The sequence below is a fragment of the Melospiza melodia genome, chromosome 8 (assembly GCF_035770615.1).
Source record: "Melospiza melodia melodia isolate bMelMel2 chromosome 8, bMelMel2.pri, whole genome shotgun sequence".
NCBI classification, from domain to species: Eukaryota; Metazoa; Chordata; class Aves; order Passeriformes; family Passerellidae; genus Melospiza; species Melospiza melodia.
The window spans coordinates 11,461,159-11,482,729 of record NC_086201.1 but is presented as its reverse complement, the minus strand read 5'-3'; the positions used below and the strand labels follow the sequence as shown (position 1 = coordinate 11,482,729).

Below are 21,571 nucleotides of genomic sequence, written 5' to 3'. Positions count from 1 at the left end.
GCGCTCCCCTACGGGCGGCGCGCCCCAGCGGCCGCCAACCGTCCTTATCTGGGGGTTGCGCGGCTGCTCAATGAGCGTATGGCGAGAGCAGCCCTGCTAACGCCTTAAGCAACACAGCAGCGCCCGCTCCGTGCGCGGCGCAATTTTTGGAACCTCGCACCGCGGCGTGTGCGCGGCGCGTTCTGAACAACGCTCACCTCGAGCTGAACCGAACACCCTGCGGAGCTGTGCGGGACCCTCGTGGGGCTGCGACCTCCGGGCACCGCTCCCGCCTCCCGGCGCCGCCCCCACTGTCCCTTCCCCCTCCGTGCCCAGCGCTGCTCCCAGCGGAGCCCGTGCGGGGCACACCCGGTGCTGCTCTGCGCTCAACCCCGTGCGCTACTGGCGCACCAGCGGTCACCCCACAGCCCTCAGCCTGTCATATGGATCCGCTCCAAATTCGGCTCCGGAACACCCACAGGGAACCACGCGTGGTGTGGCAGGGGGAACAGCCTACTACTACATGCCAAGTATCCTGTGAAAAAAACCTTCCTAAATATCAGCCCCTGGATCTTGTCACAACAATACAACTTCACCTTCTCCAAAGAGCGCCTGCAGTCTTCTCCCCTCACAGTAACAGACCCTTCAACACTGCCAGTTTTTAATTTAACAATATTTACTCATACACCAAAGGAGCTTTTGCCTCGTGCTTTTGTTTAGCTGTGTTTCGTTTTCACATTCATCTCGCCCGCTGGATTTAATCTCCCATTGCCAAAAGCTCAGCCAGCTGCCCTAAGGGCTATCGCTGCCCGTGTCTGCCGGCTCAGGGCAGCCTCACCCGCCTGGGGCCCGGCAGCAGAGCCCAGCAAGAGGGTGGGCTCCAGAGCCGCATCAGCGCGGAGATGCTTTTAGGGAAAGTCAATGGCACTCTGAGTGCCAGTCACCATTCAGAGCTGCCTCATCAGAGCCCCATCACGGCAGCATCCTGCACAGAGATAAGTGCGCTGCCTGCAATTACAGAGATGTGCCCCAGGGATAAATTCGATCCCGGGAGAGGAAGGAATCCATCTCTTCTTCAAACTGCCCGAAAGCCAGGAAGAGTGAGGGGAACTCATCACTCAAACATGAAAGGAAACACATGCACAGTGCAAACAGACCCTGCAGTTCACCCCCAGGAGAAGGCCAGGAGGATGAGCTAAGCCATGCACGATTTTTTGCTGTTGTCCTTATAAATTAGCACAATTATTACAGTGGTGCTTGGACAGCTATTGAGGAAACAGCAACTGGGGTGAGCAAATGTTACTCCCAACTATGCTGGATTCATTTATCAACCCCAATGTGACACCTGCCTCAGAAGGTCAGAGGCAGAAAGCAGAAATCATGTATGGATTGACAGAGTCAACAGATCCGCTACAGACAGATAACAGACAACCCAGGGCACGGCTGGCAAATGAACAAAGAATTAATTGAATTCCAGCCCTGGCTGCATTGCACTGAGTGCACTGAAGAGCTCACCCGTTCACTGCTGGAACAGTTACTGAGGCTCTGCCTGAATTAACACACACCAGGGGCCAGGAGGAAGCTCGGGAGCAGCGATGGGAGCAGCGATGGGCCCTGGCAGCAGCCATCCCACTGCCTGATCCCGATGGAGGCCTCTCCCCAGGGCAGCGATGGGCCCTGGCAGCAGCCATCCCACTGCCTGATCCCGATGGAGGCCTCTCCCCAGGGCAGCGATGGGCCCTGGCAGCAGCCATCCCACTGCCTGATCCCGATGCAGGCCTCTCCCCAGGGCAGCCAGCTGGCGGGCACAGCCCCACACCAAGGCACAGGAAGGGCAGCTCTCCATCCAAAATTCCAGATAACGCTGCAATACTGATAACTACAGAGTTATTCCAGGCCTTGACATCCGCCCAGATCTTTTAGCCTCCTATTTACACAGGCCCCAGAAGAGCGATCACAGAATCAGTGACAGCCCTCAGCCTGAGGGTCTGCTTCTGCTCATTTGACTCCTGAGGTTCCCCAAGACAGGCAATAAAGCAAGTTGTGCCACCCAGTATTCAGCTCATTTGGCATCTGCTGCTGCTTTGTCTTGTCTCAGAATGCTTTCTGTAGGCGCCAAGGGCTGTCAGCAAACCCTTCTCCTGCCTCTCTCCAAATGCCAGGTCATCTCTCCCAGTAAAGAAGTCTCTTGTTAGTTCCCAGGATGCAACACAGCCTTTCCCAATACAGACAGTCCTTTTTTTTTCAGAGGTCAACAAAAACAACTCAAAGCATCTGTCCTTTAATATCTGGCTGGTGTTGAAAGACTTGCAGGCAGCTCCCCATATCAGAGAGCAGAGAGTCCATCATCATTGCTCCAGCAGTACATGGTCACCAAGCATGGCAGACAAATCCATCCAGTTTAAAACAAGACATACCTAAACACACTCCCAGAAAAGGATAAAGAAGCTTCACAATCTAGCAACATCTGATTGAGCAGAAAGAAATCAGAGTGAATCAGCTCCAGGCCACCCCAATGGCCTGGACAAACTGGGGGGGAACAGACAAGCCCTTCCCTCCACTCACCACACCATGCCACAGCAGGGATGTGGCGGTGCCTGCAGGAACCTTCATCCCCCCTCTCTGCAGGGAAGCAGCCGTGGGGTGGGCAGTACATCCCCACAAAGTCACTGCACTCTGCCAGCCTCATGCTGAACCTTCCATGCCTGGCAGCTTGGGACTAAAAGGGAATGCTGGAGAGAGCTTCTACAGCAGCTGTGCCACCAGCCTGCTTCATGCTGCTCCAACACGCTGATTGTCACCACTGGTGACACAGCTCAGCTATATCACTTTGAACTCTGAGAGGTTCTCTTTGGAGAAGGGATGGGAAATGGAAGACAAGACTTCTAAATCCCAATATGAAGAAAAAACCCCAGAATTTTAAGAGTATTCCACCAGGTTGTTTTTTTTTTTTTTTTTTTGAAGAGTTGCTTAGCTAATCTTCTAGATTCATAAGCAAAAACATGGAGAAGCACTTGCATACTTTGAGTAAATTTAATATACTTTTGAAAAAAGTGTAACACTTCAGATTACACACTGAGAAGTCCAAGGCAAGCATAGATGGCTCACATCACTGCTGGTCTGATCAGTGCTGATCAGTCAGAGAGGGAGCAGTTCTAATTCCTTGTGACATGAAACATGCACCACAACTGAACTGGGCACTCAGGACCAAGCTGAAGTTAGATGATATTGGCAAATTTAGTTTTGAAGCCAGGTATTTTGGGTCAGCACAGCAGTAACCAAAGTCCTGTCAGAGAAACCTGGAATCAGCTTCTGAAATGCTGTATCACATCTGCACACAACTATAACCACATCTACTCTGGAATAGTCCATCTCCTTCTGCTATTCCAAGAGTGCTCATTCATCTTCCAAGGCAGCACCATATCTGCACTGGAAGCATGAGCCCCTCTCCCCAGCCCAACAATCCTCACACAGACACAGGTGCTAAGTTTTTTTGTACAACACGATTTACAAAACCAACACCAGCAAAGAAAAAGGCAGCAAGAGTAGCACAACTGATTTTACTGCCACGACTGCAAGCTATGGTCGAAGAGCTGAATGAGGCAAAACTTGAAATATATATTCTTAAGTTCTTTCTCTAGATTGATGAGATACCATCCATTCTGTCACAGACACCACCTTGAAAATCCTCAAACTCCCTGATGGAATTAGGTGAACCAAAACATCCAACGAAACCACCAGCACTCGTAAAATAAGCAAAAAAATGGTTATTGAAAGTTGTTCTTCATTTACAAGTCTGATAACAGATGAGCAACTCAGTAAAAAATGCATAGTTCTACAGTGAAATAAATTCCAGGAGAACTAAGGTCATTTAAATGTTGGGAGACATTAAGAAAAGGTTGTCAGAAATGATCTCTACAGAGATGTATTTTTACCACTCCTGTTAGGACACAAGGGCACCTTTCATGTGCAAAAACGAAAAATTCCAGTAACCATCTTCTGGATTCAGTTAAAAAAGCCAACAAAAGCCCTTCAGTTGTCTCTTGATCTAAAAGCTAAAGATTTGGTAGAACACATGAGAAATTCAAAACAATTTAAGGAAAATGCACTGCAGAGCAAAAAGTTATCATTACAAAAATTCCACAGAGTGATGCTTAAAAGAACATAATCACCCTGAAATGCAGACATCTGCTTCCAGAAGAGCTGACAAGTATGTCCCAGGTGAAAGAGCTGGACCAAGTCAGCCCTCAATCACAGTGCTCCCTACCCTGCCTCTGCTCAGGGGAACTGAAGGGGGGAATTCCAAAGAATAAATTCACCCTGTTTTGCAAAGATGCTCAACTTGTGGTTGTGTATGATGAGAAGAGGAGCAGCCACTGGGCTTTCTCCAAAGGACATGGGGGGAAGCACAAGTTGCAGAGTCACTGCTGTGGAGTCCAGGAGGCTTTCCTACCCTGAGCAAGGTCAGAGCTCCAGACAGCGCAGCAGGCAAATCACCACTGACACAAAATACAGTCTGCTAAGTCTCCAGGGAAGCAGCACTCATGGTAATACAACAGGAGACTTTGCAGTGGAAAGCAGAGTTACAACTTACTTCACACTGTCACTTCTCAATTACCCCAAACACTGCTGGAAAAACAGCAGCAGCACCATTTTTCAGGAAGGTGGTTCTGCTTATGCAGTACCTTACAGCTATGGATACTCAATGCTTAGTGTCTTCACATGAATCGACATCAAAACAAAACACCTGCACTACCAACTGCTATTGCCTTTGGTTCCTCACCACACAACAGTTAAATATCTTAGTCACAAACTCTGCCACTATTCCATACATTTCCACTGCCCTCAGCTGAGCATTTACACTTAGAGCCAGGCCCTCAGCCAGGAAGGAAAAATTAATATAACTGTGAGTGCTGATGAGATCTTGCCCTGGGATCAGCCTGGGATCAGCACCACTTCCCTGTAGCTTTGGTAACCAGTTGCATCTCAGAGTTCAAGGCATAATGAAGCCTCATACAATGAGGCTTCATTGTATGAAGCATTCCTTTTGCTACAGAAAAGCAAAAAGAATACAGCGAGGACAATAACAAGGCCATTGTATTGCCCTGTTTAGCTTTTTGTAGGAAAATGGAAAGCCTTTATTATGGCAACTAATCAATTGCCAGCACAGCAATGTGCCTTATTAGCAGAGCAGGCTGCTTTACCTAATAACACTGCCTTCCCCTCCATTAGCAGCAAAAGGCTGCTACAGTGCACAGAGCAAGGGAGAAATCACACTGGGAATCTGCCTGCAGGCAGAGCCATATTAGCTGGAGCACCTCAAAAGCTCCGAGCACAGAAGCACTGACCCCAACTCCATCTCTAACACTACAAGAATAGAAAGGGTCAACACATTTTAAAACTGGAACAGAAGTGTTTCTGAGGGTTTAGACAGCATCTGGAAAAAAACAAGGGAAGCACACAACCTAGCAGATAATCACCGACAATCTTCTGCTCCCTTAGGACTCACAAAGTCCAGCAACAACTGTGAGGATGTTCAAATATCCAGATACTCCCCTTAATCACCAGTTCCCAAGCTTCTGAACATCTGCACTTGCAGATTACACCATTCAACACCAGCTTTTATGATGCACTGATGACAGGATGCATGGCCAACCTCATGAGGAGGGCACCAACGAGGTGCAGACACAGCAAAGTCCCAGCAGCTGTTGGCAATGTGAAAAAAGTGGGGATCAGTCAGGGAGGCAGAGCAGCCCCAGTGGTGAGGAGCAGGCAGCAGCCGAATTGAGTGGGGAACTTACAAGATGATGACAGCTCTTGCTAGGTCGTGGCTAATGAAGCTTTGTTCTTGCCTTGTTTGGGAAGAAAGGAACACATGCAATTAAAAATGCAATAGCATTTTCAGTAGCCCCAGTCTTTGTAACACTCTGGAAACACCCTAAGACCTCGAGCTTTGACAGCACCTCCCAGCCTGCACACACTGCCTGCTCAGCACGTACCACACAGTCCTACGCCTTTGGAAAGCATCTCCAGACACAATCAGCAACAGCTTAATGTACAACAGTGAAGAACTCCATTCAGAAAAGAAGAAAGGTTCCAGATGCCTTTGTCAGCCACAGAAAGATACAATAGCCCAGGAAAGTGAAGAGATGGGCGCTAGGAAGAGAAAAGGGTGAGAGGTGGGAAGAAGGAATTCCACAGAGGAAGGCACCACTTCAGCCAGAATCCTGCTCACACTCTTTCTGACCCATGTAGGAGAAAGGCCAGAGGATGACCCTTAAAGGCACAGGTTAAAACACTTCCCAGTCTCACCACCACCAGTGAGGGGTGCAGCTGAGCTACATCTAACCCAGCTTCTACAGCAGCCCCAGGACCCAGCACAGCCCATACAGTGATGCTTCCCACTGTTCTACAACGTCGGTGAAGACTGAGAGCTACTGCCTGAGCGGCTGACTACATCAGTCTCTTCTTCTGCCATTCCCTCTTACTCCCTCTCCAAGCTATTCTTCATTGCTGTTTCTCAATTCATATCAAACAACTTCAAGGGAAAACTTTCAGGGGCTTACCATCAGTGCTATACTCCAGCTAAAACCAGGACCCAGCAGAAACAGTGTCACCAGAACACAGAAGGGGACAGCCCCAGTGCTGACCTGCTCCCCTGAGTGTGCCTGCCTATGCAGGTGCAATCAGACCTCACAGGAGCAGATATGCACCAGTGCCTGTCTGCAAGCTGGGCAGCTGTCAGCATGCCGTCTGCTGGAGCTGCTGTGTGATCCTGCAAGGGACAGGGACGTTTGAGTGAAGTGACACCACTGGCCCAGCCTAGCACTCTGCACACCTTACACAGCTTCTGGCTCAGCAGCTTCAACCACTCTGTAGCCCGTGCACGCCTCTTGCAGCTAACTATGTCTGACATCCAGCTCTTAGCACAGCTCTTGATTAAGTCCAGCATCACTTTTAACATCGTTTAACTTTTGGCAATTAGATCTCCTCCAAGACTTTGATCTATCTGGTCCAGGAAACCAATGAAAAAGTATTCTGTGCCTGCCCATTTAAAAGTTAATTCTAGCTTAGAGGGTAATGCTTTCCACATGCTTCAGAACCAAATCCCACATGTCACTTAACACAAAGGAAATAGAAATTATTTAATGTTGATCTCCTCAACTCCTTTTGACCTGTGTGTCTTTCCTTTTGCCTTTTTGGCTGTCATCATTGAGATCTGGAGCAACAGCTGATGCATCACTGTGAGCTCTCACAAGAGAATAAAACATCTGTTTTCCTCCCTCAGACTGAAAACAGATGCCTTTTTAGTTGTGTCCAACAGATACTCAATTATGTGACAGCATAGTGAGGCACAATGCATCTAAATCAGGGCACACCCTCGGGCCACATGGGTGCCTGGCATGTGCTCAGGAACCCAAAAAGGCTCTGCAATCTTATGCAGGCTACCCAGCCACAAGTATCCAGGGTCTGGGACACCTGCACACATCAAGGAGAGTTTTCTTGCCATAGAAATGTCTGCAGAACTGCTCTGGAGCAAACACCACGTGCACCAAGTGCTGTGCAGTCCCCCTGTGGCTCTGCTGGGTACTTGGGGCTTCTCTAATAAGCTGCCTGGAAAACCTAATTCCATACAAAAACCACTCCTTATCAACCAACTCACCTGACATTCCAGATCTGAAAGAGGTGGTAGTAGTCACCATGGGACAACTCTTCAACAAAACGTGCCTGGAGAGATTTTTTCTTGCTACTGTATCTACTCTAGTCATAGCATAACTCACTGCTATGACAAACTCCTGCAAAGACACCTGGGGAGGCCCAGGCACAGCAGAGCGAGGTGACAGCCTGGCAATCACTCGTTCAAGATTCAGCCTGGGACACATGGATGGGCTGACACTGCTAAGACAGCTCGAGCAGTGCCTGTTCCACGTCTGTTTCTGTGGCTGAAGCAATCCAGTCTCCAGACCTGTTCAACTGCAAGCATTTTACAGAGGAAAAAAAACAACCAAATCCCAAAGAAACAAACAACCGAACCCCCATTCCCCAACAAATCAAAAAAACCCCTCAGCCAAACCAAAACAAACAAACAAAAAAAAAAAGTCAGCCACAAAGGGAAGAGCAGGGAATTCTGCATCCTGCACTGCTTGAGGGAGCCAACATTTTGCTAAGGGAAAAGAACAAGCCATCTGAGCAGCTGACAGCACAAGTGGAAAACCAATTGGAAAATTATAGGGACAAACCACATACATTCTGGCTTCTATATCCAGCTCTAGAAACACATTTAAACAAGTCAGGCAAATAGCTCCTATCAATGCTCTAATGTCACAGCTACACAAACAAGCATCCATCATGTAAAGAGGTTTCCATGAATTCTTGTGGATTAATACAAGTAAAGTATTAATTAAGTGTTCAACTAAATCATTAGTTCTTGGATTAATTATCTTAAACAGAACTCTTTAGACCTGAAACAGATCAGAGGAACAGAAGCTGTAAATGTAACAAAAGAAGCCACTCAGGGTTCAGCACAGGTACACAAAGAGCTGACACCCCGGGGGAGCTCAGCCAGACCAAGCAGGCACCTCTGGACAGGCTCTACTCACCTTTCACAATGCTTTCACTACATTTTTCTCTCCCTCACAACTATTTTTATTTTCAACATAATAATGGCTAAGCTGAATCAAGTGTTTAAATAACTTTTTTTTTTTTTTTGTAACTTTAGAAGACTGATGCCTTGTTTTGTAATTGTTACTTTCTCAGAGGTTTGTTCTCACTGGACACTTGCTGACAAGATCAGCATTCTTGCTTTCTGCTGAACAGGCTGGAAGCTCTGTAAGCCTTCCTGCTCCTGTAACTCCAGAAGTGGTTTGTTTCCTTTGACATACCTCTTCCAAACTGAAGTATCCCAATATTAATTTTTGTTTTAAATAAAGCAACAAAATTTTCACACAGATGGGAAAACATGGTCACTTTTAGAACTCCAAAACCTGGTGTCTTGTAAATTCTGAAACAGGACAGATAGAATGCTGGATGTGATAGTGTGCCATTGTTAACCTGACGTGAAAAGGATGCCAGACTGCTTCCTCCCATCCCAGTCAGCCTTACTGCATATTCCAAACCGAGTAAAATGAAACAGTAACTCTTTACTTTTAGCATAAGAATGGCCCTCATCAATAAATTCAGCTGAGAATTTGTTTCTGAAGGCCAATTAGTTCAACACCATCTCACCTCTGCTGCTCAAATTAGATCAGTCAGGCCACTTTTCTAGAGAAGGTGTTTTGTTGTACTTGATTCTTAACACACAGGTCTTCAGCTGAAACTGACTTCTACTGTTCATTAAAACCTGAACACTTTTCTGTATTCTAGTTAGAAGCAGCCCTGTCAATCCAAAACCAGGTTTAATGAGCTGCTGTGTCACCACCTGTAAGACCCTGCTGACAGACTGTGAAACAGAAAAACTAATTTTATTTTTTTAATCCTTCTCCATGTACAGTAGTATAAGCCAGGCAACATTTTGTAGCCCCCAAAGACTCCAGCTACATGATCTGACCCACGATAATCTCGGACTTCGGGGGTGCTTCACACAGCTAATAAAGGATCTGCAGCACGGATAAGGGAGCAAGATACACACACACTTCTAGTTCAAATACTGCCAGTCATACCAGGAATTAAGTTACTCTTTTCAGCAAAGAAAAAGGCATTTTGGTTCATTTATCTAGGAGGTTTTAACTTGACATCATCTGATAAAAGTAAAAACTTCAAAGTCACGCAGCGATAGGCTTCAATTACTGTTTCTCTATCAGTCTGTCAGTGGCAGAGTGATTCAGGAAGGAGGAGGGAATGCTGCTGGCAAGTCTCCTGCAGTCTAAGGCACAGAAGCTATTTCAGCTGAATTGGAGATTGAGTTTCACAGATAGTAACTATGTCAGGCTAGAAAACACAATTTAGAGGATTTAAAATATGACAATGCCCAAGGATAACACAGAAACATAATATGCTTTTCAGATAACACTGCTTGTAGTACAGGTTAGAGATCAAGTGGCTGCTTTTCTTAAGAACAGACATTGTAAAAGGCAAGCAGATAAGTTACTAAGTCTTCCACAAAATCAACACCACAAACTGACTCAGAAGCAGATGCAGCTGCAGTTATGCCTCTTCTTGCCCTTCATCCTTTTCCTTCTGTAGGTTAATAGCACTTTCCTGCACCACAGCAAGACAGGAGATACAAGGTAGTGTTTTTCATTTGTTTTCATATCCTGATCTAGAACTACAGAGCATTATTACTACCATAAACTTGTCACACTGAGGTCTAGCAGTACTGTATGTTGGAAAGAGGTATTATTTGGCTTCTTCATATACATCTGCCTGCAGTGTTGGGACTGTGCCAGCATGCAGTCCAGTAACAAATGTAGTTCAGTCCAAGATCTATAAATGCAGGAAAAAAATATCCATGCAGACCTACTCATACACTCACATCACCATTTAAAGAGATTTCTCCTCCATCTTTCAAAGGACTGGGAATTTCAGTGTGCACATACACATTCTGTTCCTTGTCTCCCACTTCATACATCAAAGAAGATGCCACAACCACAAAGCAACACAGAAACAAAGCACAGATTCTTTATTAACTCTTTCTTTATAAAAAAATCTTCATGAGGTATGCAGGTCCTGCAGTGGTTTCTGCTGTATCTTGACATTTTCATCAGCCAAAAGTAAGGAATTTGGATTAGCTGCTACAGGCCAGAATCTGACCCATCACACTAGCACAAAACCAGAATCTTGAGCCAGCTGTCTGCATTCACATTCTCTCTGTCCAGAAACAGGACAGGGAAATCAACTGTCACTACAAATTTCTCTCCTTTTGATGACTTAATTCAGTCACCTAAATTCTATTAGGTAGGGAAAAAATTCCAGAAACAGATTTTTAGCTACTAAGCTACTTCAGTCTACTACAGAGACCACACGTTCTTTAAAGAGTTTCCCAATTAAATGCTGACTTTACATGGGTTTTGATGGTTTCTTTAAGTGACTCATTAAATAATCCAAGATAGTGAAAACTTTATTTTGCAAGAGAGGTTAATGCAGTTACATTATTTTCCATAAAATTCTTCTGGATCACTAGATAATTAGGACTAGGAGTCAAGACACAGCAGCATTAACACCTCCCCCTTTTACCACTTCTCTCCACCAAGAAATACAGGGTCCCAGGAAAATCACCCATGGAAAGCAATGCCAAATGCCTCCTTAGGAGGGCTTGAGAAGACATGTAACACCAATCAGCACTGGTTTTATTGTTCCTCTCATCTGTACAAAGCAGCATGCAGGCAAACAGCACCCTTCTCTGAAAGAACTTGAGGAAATTCTCTGACTTTACAGAAAGGAACTGGGGTGCTCCCAGGTGACTCTGAGCACCACAAAACAGTTTTTGCAGCAGAGGTAGGATGGGTCTCCCAAGTGTGCCCCCTGAAGCCTTTGGACAGGGTCTGTTCCCGCACACAGGTGATGTGGGTCTGGCCACAGGTGCCTCACAGCCGCCCTGAGCCAAGAGCCAGCCCAACACAGCCAGCTCAGCAGGGAGCTGACACACACAGCTCGCTGTCCTCACCGGGCGAGACGAGAGCAGCACAAGGCAAACCAGTTTTCTGCTCACATAACAGCAGCTCAAGAACTTCTGAGGCAAGTCTAAGAGCCATTGCTGGCTTCTTGCAGGCCCTCACTACAGCAGCACACTGCAGCGCAGCCACAGTGCATGTGAAAGGCACGTTCCTCAGGCTGCAGAGCTAACCAGGAACACCAAAAGCAGAGCTCCACCAAGGAATGGAGAGGAAAGACTGTGAGCCTTAAACAGACAGTCACAAACCAAAGCACCATTACACCACCCATCACTCCTGCCATGTGCATCAGATGACTGTAAGACATTCCATAAGCACAGTGACCACCAAGGGAAGCTACAGCCCAGCTGCACTTGTACAGGACATTTCTGCTGCAGCCTCCAAGACTGATTTGATTCTCTCTGCTGTTGCTTTTCAGGCTGTACATGCAAGTTCATCCAGAGGAGACTGATTTGAACCCTCTGTCTCCAAGGGCAAAATCCTCCATGCACAAAGATCAATACTATCTCTTCTACAGGTTCCCTTCCCAGAAATGCCCTTAATTCATATCATCACATTCTTGATCACAGCTGAAGTTCCCAGAATGACATTTCAACATTGTGACCCACTTGTCTACCACAGCAGGAAGGCCTCACAACAGTGTCTCCCTGGTATGACTGTAGCTGCACTCCCCCCATCTGCCAGCGTGCTCTTTTCCCTGCCACATGCTGTGCCTTTCTAGAGATTTACCAAAACTATCTCTGCCCAGGACAATTCCTTTAAAGCTTTATCCCATATCTCCCCCCAGCTCTTTGTTAATGACACTGCTACAGACCTGGAGCTGGAAGCCAGAGCAGCTACCACAAAATGGCTAAAGATTCCTTCAGATCTTCATTAAATAATGAGGATGTTACACCTCCGAAGGCACATGACCCCTCAATGAAAAGGAGGCATAAACAAGACCTTTGCCTGTGAGCATACCTGCCTGCAGGCAGAGAAGTTCTGTTCTTTACCCTTCAATTATTTGGCACCTTTCTGGGATGAAGAGTGGTGTGCCCTCCCGCAGTATCCCACCAGATCCAGCAGCACAGACAAAGCTCTGCCAACACACTGCAGAACAAGGCACAAACCACCAGCCTCATTTGGCACACATTAACAATTGTACTGAAAATCACATTGAACAGATTTTGCTAGCATGGACTTGAACAAAGGTGCTGATCATCTTTTCCCATATCCTCCAGGAGAAGGATAAAGAGAAATCCTCTTAGATTAGCTAGAAAGGAAATTAAACATGCAGAGCAGAGGGGCACTGGAGCAGACTGATTCGGGGGAATGTGAAATCTTCAAAGGATGTATTTTAAGCATAGGTTGGATAAATATCTGACAGAAGACATCCGGGTATATTCATTTGTCTTCTGTGAACAATAAACTGGATTTGACTATTTCCTGAAGTCCCTGGTATTACAATACCTACAAAGCCTCAAAATTTCCTCCCTTGCCATTAGAAACACATTAGCAGCAATGTAAGTTATTAGTTAGTAAGCATCCTTTATGAACAATAAAAGGCAGAGTGACACACTCTTATTAGCAATCCTCTGTAGGAATACACTACACTGGTAATAAAAGCTACTCCCCAGGGTAAGGTTGACACCCTGGTTAACAGAACTCTCCAATACTGGCTTAAATCAAGATTAATGTACAGTCATGAAGTATATAAAGACTGTGCTGAACCTTAGGCTCCCTCTCCTAGGTGTGAAACTCAAACCATATCCATCCTTTCTTCCCCTGCAGGATCCTTAGCAAATTCTACACTAATGATGCCAACTTAAACACACACACACAAATACAATTTTCTTCTTGACAAAACTTACTTTGAGCCAAGCTTTGAGAAATATGGAGCATGTACATCACAAGATTTCTTGGAATAATGTATTAGAGAAGGGCTCACTCAGAGAACATGAGCTTTCTCCTCACTGCAAGATGCAAGGAGACATTTGGATTCTATCATGCTGAGCTGCTCCAAGACCCAGTAAAACTCCTCATATTTGTGGCATTCATTATCCAACAGCAATCAATACATCTTAACAAACTTTTGGCTCTTCAGAACAACTTTCTAACCACCCCTACACCTAACTTCACAAAACACACATGCTGGACTCTGCATGGAAAGGAAACAGACTCAGAATATTCAGCATGCTCTGTCTTGGATTCCATATCAGTATGACTCAGTTGTGCTGCTTTGCAAGACCTGCTACCAAAGCCAGAATAACACACAGACCAGCCCTTTCCCAATTAAATCCAACTCATTTATGCCACACTAAGGGAGTTAAAACTTGTAAAAAAGGCTCCAGGCCATTCAAAGCAATAGAAAAATTACTTCAGGCTTGCAGCATTTTACTTACTAGGGAGAAATTTAAACTAAATTGCACAAAACTGTGTCAAAAGAGATTTGCACCATTTCCCAGACCATATGGAAATTGTCTTACTACCATATAGTTAAAAACTGCCACATCATCTTTAGCTGTTGGCTCTGGAAGGGGCAAGACACAAGCTGATCTTAAGTTAGACATCCTTCCCCAACCTCAGATGTCTCAACACCACCCCCATTTTCAAATCACTACAATGGGCCAATATCCTCCATTTAAGAAGCACAAACATTTTCCCTAAAGAACAGATGAGAGTCTCAGGAAGAAGGGAAGACACTTCAAACTTGGACACTGTATAATGAATCTGAGTCTGTAACAGCCCAGTTCCTGCCTGAAGCACAAGCCCTGCCCTCCACTGACTCCAGCTGGAAGGTTCACAGCTCCCAGGCCTTGCAAGCAGACTCACTGCTCTTCATACAAGAGAGGATATTGAACAGCCCAGGTTACCTGGAAATAAAAACTTTATTTTAAAACCTTACCTCAGGAGATTTTTTTTTTTGCTGTGGGTAGCCTGAATACCATAAAGACAGTGACCACCAAAACACATTAGTTACTACAGGTTAGTCGTACACATCAATGTATAGAACTCATATCACATTATTGCAATGCCTTTTCATCCTAAAACCACAGGGAAAATACAGCCTAGCTTGTAGTTAGGGTTTCCTAAAATTTCACATTCAACCTCTGAAACTCTTCAACAAATTTTCTCCAGAGCTTTCTCCTGAACACAGATGAACAAATGGGCAACAACTTCCAAGTGGGGCACTCTGCACTGCTGCTGCAACTGTGTCTGCTCTTGCAGCCTTCAAGCAGAGAGGCTACAGGACCTCCTTGAAGACCTCCTACAGGCAGGGAATGCATGTCCTTGCTGACTGCAAACACTTGCAGAAGGACAGAAACAAGCCCAGAAGTTCTGCTGGTGTCTGGGAGGAATCTAAAGCGTCATCTCATGAGCCACTGCAAATACACTGGACTGCTATTGTGACTCCTACACAGAAGAGCTCGGTTGTGGGGCGGACCTGTGGTTTGCAAAGCTGGCTTTTATCACCACCACCTTTGACAGCCTCAGCACCCAGGGAGGGAGAAGGGTTTGCTGCAAGCTGAGTCAATAGCAGCCCCTTCACTATTAACCACTCTTCATTATCACTCTCCTCGTACTGACACCAGAGAAAATCCACACAGCTCCTTCACTGCTCAGACTGGGAGCAGTGGATGCTGCTTGACAAGGATCTGCAAGAGAAGTTTTCTTCTTTCAAACCTGGACTATACAATATGCTTGGGAAGGGGAGAAGGGCAAAGTTCTGCCCTCCAGTCATCTCCCAAGAGCCCAAAACACTGGAGGCACAATTGCAATCACCTGCTGCTAGAGCTGCCAGCTCAGCAGCAACTAACCCTGCCCATGGCTCCAGAGTGAATTCACTGTGCTGGTTTGAGGAACTGGGCAAACAGATCAGACTCAACAACTGAATCCTGTCAATACACTTCTCTCTCCTTTAAACAACCTCCTTGAGACCTGGGGGCACAAAGCATCATTAATCTGGAACGAGAAGCATCTGCATGTGGCATTAGCTAGAACACCTGCATATAGCAACAAGAGAGAAAACACCTTTTCCCCTGGAGCTAATCCCTGCAAGGGCACCTGCTTTCCCAGCAAACCTTTACACCAGCAGAAACCCAGTTCCCACCCAGCTGATCACCATTCAGCAACCCAGACAGATGGTCTTTAACCTGTAATTGTAATCTTCTGATACACACAAAACCCACCTGCAGGAGTTTAATCATCTTTTTACACAGAAGGGGCCAAGGCTGGCAAGCCACTCACCTTCCACCCAGTGAGGAATCCTTTTCAACAGGAATTTGTAGAGCAGCCTCCATACTTTGGGGGGTGAATTACAGCTTCATAGAAACATAAGGCAAAAAATGAAGACTGTGAAAAATATCCAGGGATTTCCTCTTCAGTGTGCAGTCACCTTGCCTGCCAGCCTATTTCAGTCATGCAGGCAGAGGAGGGCTTCCTCCCACCATGCCTGGTACATGTGTATTCCTAACACTGGTCCTGTACCTCTCCCTGTGACAGTGCTGCACAGCAGGTTCTGTGCTCAGTCCCACCAGAGCAGTGCTGGCCCCTAGAGCCAAGTTACCTCCTGCACCTGCTGCTGCAGCAACCAGAGCAGGGGAGCAGCTCTACATGAACCCCTACCAATGCTGCAGTAAATAAATACACTTCAATCTGCAGAGCAGTTCCCTTACCCACAGTGGGCAGAAGGGAGGCAGGGTACACTGCAAGCCCTCTTCCAGATTTTCCCTGTAGTATTGCCTCACTACTTCATCTGTGAACTAGGAACCAAACACAATCTCTGCCTTAATGCCTGCTGACTAAAGAACATAGCATCAATATTTAAACCAGTCAAATTCCCTTGACAGAAAGCAACACATTTATGCCATGTCTATTGTTCAGGCAGGTAGGAGCAGCAGGCTTCAATGATGGATTTAGCCATTTTGTGGGTCTGAAAAGTAATTCCAGATACTTTCAGCTGAAATGCACTACACAATTTAAAAATTTATATTAATGTCCTTCTTCCAAAATGATTTTGTTTTCTTTTGATCCAGCATCAAAGACTTTAAAGATATGTATATCATTAACTATGTCAATCAGAAGAGCAGTGAACCTGCAAACCAACTATTTACAGTATATGCTGAAAAAACATGAACTAAGTATTTCTAAATCAGATCTTGCAAGATCAGGGGAGAAGCAGGGAGGTTTCTCATAACAAGCAGGACTTTCAGGAAGTTTTATACAGATTAGCTCTAGTGAAAGCTTTAGACATCAGACATCAAATAGCATTATCTCTATTGAAGGAGTCCATGCTCAAATACTCTGGACAAACACAGAAGGTGGCACTACACAAAGCATGGGGCACCACCACAGCCTGAGACCCACCAGGCCCAGAAATGACAAAGACTGACATGAGCCTCAACTGTCCAGAGTGCAGCCAGATCACCTGCTGCTCACCACTAACAAAGGAGCAGAAGGAAACAGGGAATCTCCCCAGGAACCAAACATTCACCTCCCTGTGACTCTCCCCTTGCAGACTCCTGGTGCATGTGCACAAACTTGCTTTCAGCAGCAACTTGAAGCTCACAGCATTAAGGAGAAAATTAGCTGTGCAAGTCAAATAAAAGCACGTATGCTTCTTTTCAAGTTTCCTTTTAATCTTTTGATGCTAGATAAAAGGAAAAAACAAGATTCATCTCACAGATATGCAACAGTTCCAAAAATGAGCACTGAAGAGCAGAGATTCAAAACAGGCACAAAGATGAAAACAATATCCATATGCAGGTTAAGCATGTCATCCACAAACACTGAACCTGTCAGAGAGAAAGAGAATGCTTGTGGCAAAGAACCTCTTTCAGCTCTCTGTGGGTTCACTCCTTATCTCCCTCCCTGCCAAGCCTCAAGCCTCAGAGGAGCAGGATGCACCCTCAAGTACAAGAAGAATGTGGAAGAATGCAAGAATATGGACACTACCACAGGTCCTGGGACAACCAAGTATCTGCTGCTCAGCTTTTCCAAATACCTCACTCTCAGCTCTGGTATTTGCCACAGAACAGTAACCCTTTCAATACAGTGATACAACCCCCAATGGATCACCCAGCATGAACCCAAGCAACCAATGTTCCGGACAAGGACGGCTCTCGTGACTGAAACCTTAATTCCAAATCACAATCCAGCTTGTAATGTTGGTTAGTCAGCTGCTCCCCTCAGATGTTTATACCTAGAGTGATTCTATTCAAGTCAAATGAGATAGCAGATTTCCCACAAAATAACCAAGGGAAGATTTCAGGATGTCAAAACAAACATTGTCTGGAGGAGAGGGAATCTCACACTACTGATCTAGGAAGTACAAAGGAAACAGCAAGAAGAAGAAGAGAATTATTGAAAACAATATCTGTCTGGTATCAAGCTACGTTATTTTAAAGAATACAGGCAGCAAAAACTATGATCTCTTTATCCTACATTATTTGCACCAGTAACAGATTTTTAGAGGCAGAAGGGCCTCATTAGATCAGTTAATCTGATATCCCATGTAATACAGTACACAAAATCCCAAGCAGTTCCTTCTGCACTGAAACCAATTATTTTCTATGAATAAAGTATTTCTTCTGAAACAGCGTTAGGGTTTAACTTGATTTAAGATCCTCAAATCAAATAAAGGAAGAAAATCAGAACTAAGAATTGTGACCAACAATTTATTTTTTGCTATAAATACAGACATTCCCTATACCACAGTAAAATGCAGGAAAACAAGCATTTTTGTCATCTGCCAAAAGGGGACTCCCCACCCCCAATTCTAAACCAATAGTTTTCAGCCTTCTGAAACATACAGTGATCTACATACTTTCTAATAAGGATGTGGATCTCTACAGAGCAAACAGAAGCCCACAGAAAACAGCCTCATTTCCTTCAATTTATCTTTACAGCTCCCTAAACAATAAACCAAGTTCCACGTGGCTGACAGCTCGCAGTTTCAAAACTGGTGTGCTCCTCCAAGAGCACAAAACAGCAGAGAGGGCTGGGGTTGTTCCCGTATCCATTCCTAGGGCAGTATAAAAAAACTGTAATAGCCCAAGATTTTTCCCCCATCTTCTCCTGTGTAAGATTTATACAAAATAGCACATTTAGAAGATGCCACATTCACAAAATAACAAAGTAACTAGCACAGAAGCCAAAATTTCTGAAGTAAATTCACATATAACTGATTTAAAAGAAGTATCAATATGTTGTTACTTTAAAATCACTGAAACTATCACATGGAAATACAGATTCAAAAGCTTCAAATAGTGGGAGTGGAAAATCATAAATTTCAATCAGAAACTCTGACTTCCGTAACAAAAGACTAAACAAGATTAGTTACCCCCCCCATTATTATTATTAAAGGAATGCCTCAAAGGAATGTCTCCTAGGAAAAATCTCCATAAGAAACAAAATTCAGATGTAAATTAATTCTTATTAACATGCACACAAGTAACACAGGCATGTTATTAACAGCATTTGAAGAGCTCAAACTAAAAATAAACAGACAGATCTTCTGCACATTAGAGGTGGTGCTCATCCAAAATTCCATCCCGTCTCTGGAGAGCCTGCACATGGCACACTGCAGCAGCTGGGGTCAATTTGAGTTTCTCCAACTTCAGTGGCAGCAGGATTTGGCTCTTAATTAAGTTCCAGACTTCCCATTGTCCCAACCCTACCACACCTTTCCTGACTAAAAAAGCAGGTTTTAGAGCATTTTTGTTTTAATTGTTCCCCAGCCAAGTCTGGCTGTAGAGCCATTTTCCAGCACACGTTCACTTACCAGAACTGCTTCTCTAATTTCTCACAAGCATCCCTCTGATCCCTGGAAAACAACCCCCCAGTAACACACTTTATTTTCATCCTCCCAGTCTGAAGACGCCAGACTTCAATGGTGATAGCCATGAAGAAAACAGAAAGAAGATAAACATGCTCAGGGCATCTTCTTGACTGTGCCTGAAGTTTTTCCTGGCTCAACTCCCACCCTGATGAACACCATCTAAAAGTCCTGCCCTTGGCCTCTTCTCTTTGCCTGTGATTCCCTTATCCCAGTTTTAAAAGACACACCAGAATCTCTCCTCCTGCTCTCTTCCTCTCAGACTGCCACATAAGAGGCATCACTGGATATCTTCCCACGAGGACCAGAGTCTATCCCATACTCATCTTTCCCCACAGCTCCATCTCTTCCCAGATCAGCAGCTCCTTTCTCCTCCAAGCTCCTGGCTCATGCACACCTTCACATTCCCCAGAGGGCTTTATCCAAGCCTTCTGAACTGCCAGCATTAAGCTGTCTGCACAACAACTGGTTCTTTGAGCTGGTTCTTTGCACAGCTGCCCCCTCTTTCTCACTCTGTGTCTCACCCCCCAAAGCAGAGCCTTTGCTCAGCAGTGTTGGAGCAAAGGAGCCCCTCTGAATGGGAGCATGAAAACAGCAGGACCCCCTGAACCACCCTTTGTGCCAACAGACTTATATTGATGTTTGACCAGTGATCTTGGAATCATCACAAAACACACTCCTGCAAAACAATTGTGATAAATATGGACTCTAGTTAAAACACAGAGAACACCACATGGAAGCCTGGAGTACCCACACAGAGTATGAAGTACATATTCCAGCAATTCACCCTGGCTTTCCTGTCTAAATCAACCTTCCCTTCACCTTATTTCCCTCCTTTACATTAGCTGAAATAACTAGGGAGCCCATGGGACCCATGTGACCTGGACAACTTCACTACTACATCATGAGAAACCTGCTTTCCACAGACGAAAGCCAGCCTCATACCAGCTTTCACATGGGTTAGTTTTGTAACAGAGCTACCACCTAGAAAAGTCACCAACTCTCATTCTTAAGTGTTTGCCCAGCTTCAGCACACTCTGCCACAATTCTCATGCACTACTTCCTCCTGAAAATGGCCACCAGAAAACTGAGAAATGCCTATCAGAGAGCCATCAATTACATCAATTAGCATCAGCCCCAGATACCTCGGTGATAGCAGAATGAAGGATAAACAGCTAAGACCATGCTAGTACCTAGTACTCAAGATCTCTCCCTGATAGAAACCTGAAAGATACTTTTCAAGTTTGTTAAGTCTCTAAACTTGCATGCAGACCTAAAATCCAGCCCATCTCATCTGATTAAACAGCTTGAAGTTCTCACATGGTTCTCAGCAGCTCACCTTTCTGCTATTACAAAGCCTCTCCCTTCCACCTTTCCCAAATGTATGCCCCAATTTGTACCACTGCTCCTGTAATGGAATTGTCTTACAGATACCTTTTTTCATGGATGATCCTTCTTTTCACACCACCATCACTCTCTAGCTGTTCAGCAAATTGAAGTTTCAGATCTCCACCTTCAAAGCACTGTCATTTGGTCCAAGATGTCAGCTCCTGCCTTTCCATTCACCTGCAGGACTAGTTCCCATCAAACCACCTCTAGGTGCAACTTTTCACAGCACTTTTCTCCACACATGCCCTCCTGCTTAGGAAACCTTCTCATTAACTTTCAGCAGGCTTATAGAACAGGAAATTCCAGAAGGAAACAGATTAAACTGCAAGTAGAGAATGGGACCTGACCAACATGAAGAAAGAAGCAGAGTTCTTTGAAGGCAACAAGAAAGTTCAGATCTTGATGGGGATTGAAGCTAGTAGCCTTTCACAAGCAAGCCTACTCACATAACTTATTCACATTCCAGCAACATTATGCAGGTAACAACTTCCCAAAGACCTAAAGGGAAAGAAAGCAGAAGAGGCAGACAGGAAAACCAGGAAAGCCACCCATACCAGCCTGGAAGAAAATCTCTAGCCAGACAGACAAAATATTCCAATCTGTAAGAGCATGCACCTCCCAAAACCTGTGTGCAGTTTCAGCTTTCCATACCACATCAAATCACTGAGTGAGAAATTCCTTTTGGAGGTCAAGCAGTTCAGCCAGGCACACAAGAGCAGCACAGTGATGGCACCCTTGGTGCCTCAGGACAGGACACTGCAGTGCCCCTCTGAGCATC

General features: G+C 45.2%; 1 protein-coding gene and 1 non-coding gene across 5 annotated transcripts in view; one reads left to right on the top strand and one right to left on the bottom strand.

The window, feature by feature from the left end:
• Positions 1-21,571, bottom strand: part of CLASP1 (cytoplasmic linker associated protein 1) — a 170,674-nt gene that overhangs the window by 126,892 nt on the left and 22,211 nt on the right. The gene's annotated exons all lie outside the window — the stretch shown is intronic.
• LOC134421597 (U4atac minor spliceosomal RNA) lies at positions 38-154 on the top strand. The gene has a single exon (XR_010028628.1). It is a non-coding gene; the product is annotated as a U4atac minor spliceosomal RNA (small nuclear RNA).